The 7,788-nt window shown below is 41.6% G+C and overlaps 1 pseudogene; it reads left to right on the top strand.

Annotated features, from left to right (window-relative positions):
- Positions 1-1,276: 1,276 nt before the first annotated feature.
- On the top strand, positions 1,277-2,142 carry LOC144773885 (ADP/ATP translocase 2 pseudogene; annotated as a pseudogene).
- Positions 2,143-7,788: the final 5,646 nt, after the last annotated feature.

The raw sequence follows: 7,788 nt of genomic DNA on the forward strand, positions 1-7,788 counted from the left end.
TGAAATTGGCATGCCCGAGTTGGGGCTGACGATGTCTTAGTCACTGGTGGGGCTGGGGCTGCCAAAAGTTTTTGGTTTTTTTTGAAAACGTAGAAGCTTGGGTTCTTTGAAGTAGTAGCAATCTTTTAAAATGTTATATTTGCTGTAGAAGTAAGTCCTTTGAAGTAGGATCCACGTAGGTTTTTTATCCAGAAACGTCGCCAATTAAAGCCAGGATATAAAGTAGGTTAGCAAGTATCCTTGTAAATATGCCCCACCAGCAGCTGTCCTCCTGGCAGCTCAGCCTTCAGTCACCAACTGAATCTGTACACTCATCCAACATTCTATGACATGTACAAGATTCTACACAGGGAGCAGGGGAAGAAAGAGAATAAAGAAATACCCATACAACAGGTACCTATGGTACCCCCCTACATTTCCCTGTACCAGGTGGCAGGCACATTGTGGTGCCTGCCACGTAGTGCAGGGAAACGCACAACATGCATTTTTAGCATTGCTGCGGGAGCTGCAGCCAGCAGCACCCACAATGTTAAACATGCAGGATGGGACAGCCACAGTGGCAGACGCATCGTAGTTGGGGGTGCGGGACCGCCGCCTCACGTCTGCATTGGTTGCAGACGGACTCAAGTCCGTCCACCATCGTAATCAGGCCCTAAATCTTCGGGTGTAATCATTAAATAACCCCCGCCATCGGTCTTATGGACTTTGTTCGTTGACAAGGAGAACTTAAAAGGAGCAATCATCTACATTAAAACTATATAAATGATAAAATCATTAAAGACTAAAGAAAATTTGTGTGAGTTAAAGGGATTTATTCATCAGTTCTTTATTTAAAATTCTTATTACTTAAAAAACATAGGCTTTTCTTCCCTCACATGGTGAAGAGAGGATTTACATGTTATACATACAGCTTGCAATAATACCTTGTATGACTGGTCAGTATTTCCCATCCTTGCAAAAGTGGCGCTTTTACGGACCAATAAAATTACAACATATACCCATCAGCCCTACTGCCCCCCACTCCCTGATGCCTCTCCCCCTTATTAATCAGTTCTTAAATTCGTTATTTATTCAATAAGCATTAGTCTTTTAAGCACCATCATTAGAAATTAATCAGATCTAGTAATCAATATAACATAAGGAAAAATACAATATTAGTAAGTATGATAGTTAAAATTGAAATAAACCTGCAAATGTTTTCAATAAAGGGATTTCCCAAATCTACATTTTTAGAATGGAATAGAATTAGATGTCAGTTCAGAAAACCCAATAAAGAATGCATAAGCATTTTGTCTTTGTACATCAAATAAAGAAAACATCAAGCTGGAAAGTATTCTCAGCTATAAAAAAGGAGATAAGCACTTCTCTGTGCTTCGTCTATCCTCTGGACTTTGCCCGTACCCGTCTGGCTGCCGATGTGGGGAAAGCCGGAGCAGACCGAGAGTTCAAGGGTCTGGGCGACTGTCTTGTTAAGATCTTCAAGTCGGATGGTCTCAAGCGGCTTTACCAGGGGTTCAACGTGTCTGTGCAGGGTATCATCATCTACAGAGCGGCCTACTTCGGCATCTACGACACGGCTAAAGGTATGTTGCCCGATCACAAGAATACTCACATCTTTGTCAGTTGGATGATTGCCCAGTCAGTGACAGCAGTGGCAGGATTTACTTCTTATCCATTCGACACGGTCCGACGTCGTATGATGGTGCAGTCCAGCAGAAAAGCAGCAGATATCATGTACTCTGGAACCATCGACTGCTGGAAAAAGATTGCTCGTGACGAAGGTTCCAAGGCTTTCTTCAAGGGTGGCTGGTCCAATGTTCTCCGAGGGATGGGTGGTGCTTTTGTGCTGGTCATTTACGACGAGTTGAAGAAAGTAATCTAAAACTCCAGCTGGCATGCTGTAAAATGTAACATACCGAGAAATTCATGGACTCTACGTGCATACCGCCTTTTATTTATGAAATCCAACTGGTACATTTTACTGGTTGAAAATGTGGCACCAACCTTTATCTGACCAACTCCACGAAATCATTCCCTTACGGTGGGACTCAATTATATATTTTTTATTTGTCTCCCGCGTTTTTAATATTCTGGGTTTGGAGAAGTAAAAAATATTGAATTTACAAAAAAAAAAAAAAAGAAAAAAGGAGATATCTAATAAAGCAAGACATAAGTTCAAAAGTAATCTCTCATGAAGAGAAATATAGTCTTAAGAAACCCAGAGATGGCTCTCCAGTAAATGTGAATTTGAGAAGCCTCCTCCACTCTAGGAATGCGCACTAATATAAACGCAGTAAATTGTAAATTGAAACAAGTTTTACATTCACCTGAAACAGCATCCAATAATATTTCAGTAAACTCCTGTGTCTAGGGAAACTTCCCAGTTTCTCACGTCTTCACAGTTAGCCTCAGACACAAATCCCTGAAAAGATACTTCATGCACATTTTGCATATCAGACAGCTGTTCCCATGAATCATCCTTCCTGCTGTCTCCTCTCTTCCCGGTGAGAACCTCACTTTCAGTTGTCTATGGTGCCTTTTTATAAGTTTGGTGGTCCAATGGACCACCAAACCCAGGGTGGCGGTGCAGCTACCGCCGCACCAGTGGTCCAACCACCCTATTACAAGTAGGGCAGTCAGACCGCCATTGGATTGCTGCTGCCACAAGGCATCCGCAGTCCTTGGCGGTCTTGCAGCAGGCTGAGGCCCCTAATATGCTGGCAGTGCCGCTGGTGCACTGCCAAGCATATTGCGAGTTTCCTCATCATTACAGTTTTCATGGCAGTGAGCCGGCCATGAAAAGTGTGGCGTAAGGAGTTGCCTCTGGTACATGCAGGGGGGCACATGGTGTACCTCCCATATGCATGCACCCCCAGTTCCTGCAGAGCTTGGATGTCCGTGCCCTGTAGGGACATACAATGGGGTTCCCATGGCAGTGCCTTGTAAGTCTCACATATGAGCCTTAGCACTGCTTCGCTGCGGGCCAGCCGTGGCAGGATCGCCCAACCTGGATTCCAGTTGGAATCCGGTGGGCAGTCTCAATATGGCTTTATTGGTGTGGAAACGGGGCGCTGACGTGGTAGCCCAATGCCACACTGCCAAAGTCAAAATAAGGCCTTAATACATAACAAACGCCTATTTAACAATTAAAAGAAGTATTCTGGATACTTACAGAATCTACAGTGAAGAGAAAAACATCTCACGCAAAACAGGAGCTCAATGTGAAATACAGACTTTTATTTAAATTGCAGTTAATAATGTCTCAATGGTTAGGCTAATTTAAGTCAGTACATTATAATTTCTTTTGTATAATTATAATAAAGCGTGATAGCTTATTGAAAAGTTTATAATACAGAATACATTTATTATTTAGCACAGACTCATGTACTTTTCAGATAATTGCGTTTTTGTTTGTAATATGAAGAAATGTGATGCATCTAGAGTATTACAAAGAGTCTGGCATAAAATAGACTGATATCAACAATTGCACAAGTCAAATTTCCAAACGGACTATTACAAACAAAGTACAATAGATACACAAGATTGTTCATTGGACTAAGCTTGGTGGTTGCTAAAGAGGAACTAGCATAGCCGTGAGTGCATCAAACACACCAAGTATAGCCAAGTGGAAGGCCATCCTCTAATGATGCACAATACTAGAAAACAGGTCTAATCAAAGGTGGATGCCTCCGAAAATAGAAATAGATGTGGGAAAACAGGCAGGACAACTAAAATGGCAGTAACAAGAACATGCCACCCGCAAAAAATACTTGATGGTATATGTACTATGTCAATAATTCTAAGTATGCAACACACTTAAGTGCCTAGTGCACGAAATAACAATTCTTACAACTGTTCTGTGTTTCATTTGTGATTACTATAAAAAGTAAAATAAATATATTACATTTTCTTTCAGAACTATATAACATCCCCTACTTCCATAAAGATGAGTCACACCTGGAAGCATCAATGTCCTAACTCTTCTTGTCATTCTTTTGTTTTCACTTTTCACTTTTCCTAACACCCACAGCTTTCTTGTCACTAACACTCCTGCAGCAATTTCTCCCTCCTTATTCTCCTGCCAATAACATGAATGCCTGCACTTCCAACTTCTCATTGCTACTACTGGCTGCCCCTATTACTTCTTATGGAAATTAGTCCAGTGCCTAAACTAAGAATGCTTCTGAGATGCCTTAAATGTTTACACTGATTTCTGGATATTGTATAGATTAACACATGGGCTGTGTTTGGCAATTTTACTTAAATGTAGGTGGGTAACAAAGTTTCTAACAGCACAAGCACTGTTCTGATATGCATTGGGCTATATTAAACTAACTTTTCTCTTCAAGATGTAAGACCACATTTGAATATTGGAATGTTCAGGGCGCCCCTGAAGACAATAGAATTGCTCAAGGCACCCAATAGCTAGCAAAGATTGTCATAGTCAATATTGTAATGATTGTCTTTCTCTTTCTGCCTGATTGTAGGAGTCTAGCATATTGCATCTTCTTTTAGAAATAAAACCACATTTTAAAAATGCCTAACTTTTTTCGTTTGCAGCATTTGATGTAGTGTTTGTAAGGGGTTTGGAAAAATTTTTGAATTAAAACTATCAGGAGACAGAAATATTGGAAAATAAATATTGTGATACACAAATATTGTGATGCACAAATATCATTGACAAGAATATTGGCCATCATTAGGATGTTGGTCAGACCACCATCAACAGGACGTTGGTGATGGTCTGACCGACATCCAGCAGAGTGGTTTGACTGCTGCATTATGTGACGGTCGCTAAGACCGCATCAGTCGGAGGGACCAACCAGCGCTCCCAATGGGCTCATCAGAAAGGGTCTTTGGGGGCCCCTCGCGGGCCCATATCGACATTGGGCCTCTGCGCTTAATTTGAGTCAGTAGTTTCTGGTGCTTGGTGCTGGAACTTAATTCTGAACATCAGCACTTATGACAGTCTGCCACATGGTGGTGCTGTTTGTTTAATTTAGAGATTAGCACAACAGCAGTTATTTCTTGAGTATTCAATAAAAATGACTAATACCTGCCACCCAAGTAATTTGTATAGCTTTTGGGGACTGGAATGTCAGAAATGCCACACTTGTAGGGGCATAGTGTTTAATAGTCGTGTTGGTACTCTCACTGGCATAGCTGGCATGGGCCATGGTAGTGTAAGCTGTAGGAGTCTCCTCACGAGGGCTCTGGCACAAATTTCTTTACAAATTAAGGACTGGTGTTCTGGAGTTGGAATTGCCCAGCTTGAAGATCCTGGCAACTGTACTGTTTGTCTGCTTCTGATCTCCAAGCTAGATGGTCCGCTTTCCTTTTTTCTGGCAAATAACTTCATTTAAATACTCTCTTGGCTCCTCCAAGCTTCAGCAACCCCATTACAATTGAAATGTTAATATTTGTACTTTTTTGTTTGTGAAGTAAATAAAATATTTCATTGTATTTGTTTGCTTTATAGCTGTTTCTATATATTTTATGTATTGTTTTGTGGTTCAAATTGTAGGAGCTGCTTAGGATGGAGTCATCTGCTTCCTGTAGTGATGAATAGAAGGTCCACAGAAGTCAAAAGAGTGGCTGATATAGAACATTCTACCCTCCGCAAGTGGAATGTTCTAACAGCACTATAGCCCGTCTGCTCTAGCTATGGTGGTTGATATAGGCCTTCTCCTTCATTATTAGTCTGAGTCAGGGCCTTTCACACTTGTTATAGTGCCCAAAAGTGGGCTATAATGGACTTCTCTCTTGGGTGTCCAAAGCCCTTTAGGAGGTGGGAGAATGACAGATTTCGAACTACTGCTTTCCCAAATTCTGTGCCTCCTTTGGGTCTCCAGGGATCCGAAGGAGACAGTGGTTCTATGGTACCGCCACTGAATATCGTCCATGCTGTGGGAAGTCAGTGCAGACCCATGGTAGAACAGCAGTCTCCCTTCCATCTTAGCAGGTACTTTACCTGTGTGTTTCTCCACTCTGTAAGGGACACGGGGCCTGATTCACAAAACCATTTGGACACACATGTTAAAATGATCTAATAGAAAAGTATGAAATTATGTTTTGTTTTGACCAAACATGAATTTAAACGTGTGTATTTGTTTTCTCACATGTAATGTGATTCCAGTGTAATGAGACATATTGAAGGGTAAATCTGCTCCCATGGGCACAGAGTGGGAGTTCTGTAGCACCAACAATTCTGTAAGTTAGTGGTTATTCACACAGGTTTTCTTCCATCCACCCACTCCCTCTGCAGAAAGGGTCAGAGATATTCTCCTGTAAAGGGCAGGGTGCCAGTGAGAAGGAAGTAACCACACAATAAATGTGTTTGGGATGCAAAGGAAGTCTGTCAAGGATAGAAGTAAACACTATTACATGATGGGAATTTGAATGAAGTACCCTCTGCAGTGGTGAGGGTACAGGAATAAGGGTTTCTTTATGGGAAAAAATATTTTACGTGTGGAGGAAAAAACAGCAATTGCGCTAATCCCAAAAAGATTTCACAGCACACTTGCACATCATAAACTGTTATGTTCACCAAATTTCCTTTAAATAGAAGTATTCCAGAATTCACCAAACTTTTCCAGAAATACATCTGGACGCTTTCAGTAATTGTTGGGTTTCCAGTAGCACATTTGGAAAGCCTAATGAATTCTCAAAAGTGTGGCAGCCTGAGGGTTGCAGACTTACAATTATTGTTATTAAGGAAGCCATTGTGTATTAGGACATACAGTTAGTAAATCCTACATGGTGAGATTTCTGACTGCTTCACGAATTGGGCCTCCTTTAGGTAATAATATCTCTTGACAGGGCCTTTTCTAGCTAAAGGTGACTGTGGCAGTCACCTATGGAGTTACTGGCAAACTGGAGTGAGTTCTGTAGTGTTAACTGTTGTGACTGATGTAGTTTAATGCTGCCATACTGTTTTTTGTGACTGTCTTGCAGCTCTGATGTCGTGTACCAGATGAAATGCTTGGCTTATCATCAGATGTATGCGCAGTGACGATATAGGCTGCAGACAGTTGACAGACTAAGAAGGTGAGGTAACCTCATTACTGTGATGAGAAAATACATTTTAAAGTAACCAGGTGTGCATGTTATTTGCTACAGTTTGGCGATGATCGTCTATAATCACATTGCAGTGATGTGCGAACCAAAGTGTGAATAGTTGTGTCTCTGCTAGGGTAACACACCACTTGGTGCTTGGTTTTGACTAACGAGACTGTTGTATAAGGAAAATGTGGAGGAGGTGTGTAAAAGGTACATTATTTTTTATATTTTCCTGGAACTTACTGATGGCGGTTGACACTGGTGAGGAGTAGTCACTGACTCCGTCATCCCCAAGCATTCTTCTCCTAGAGCATGGATGGCATTGGGGAGGAGTGTGTGATGTCACACGCAGCGTGTTAAACAGAACGACATCTTGGATGGGCGCGGTGAAAGAACAGCCCTGTGTTTATTTTCGTTTCTGCACACATTCCAATGCCATACACGCGTGCAGCATCTTTTGTGTTGTGGTGATCTGCACACCTATAACAATGATGCAGGTCACACTATGGTGATATTCACACCTTAATGACAACATGGTACCACATTGAATTTACAAGGCTTTCTGCACCACGGCAGTGTCACAGCTCTGCAATATCTTATGTGAGTGGAGCAGGTACTATCACACTGTGATCCGCACACCTTTGTCTGGAGTGCATCTTCATATTTGCTTTGTGCACAATATTTCCATGTTGATCTGCACAACGCAGTTTGATGAAGCAACATTCTACT

Source organism: Lissotriton helveticus, chromosome 8, assembly GCF_964261635.1.
Source record: "Lissotriton helveticus chromosome 8, aLisHel1.1, whole genome shotgun sequence".
NCBI lineage: Eukaryota > Metazoa > Chordata > Amphibia > Caudata > Salamandridae > Lissotriton > Lissotriton helveticus.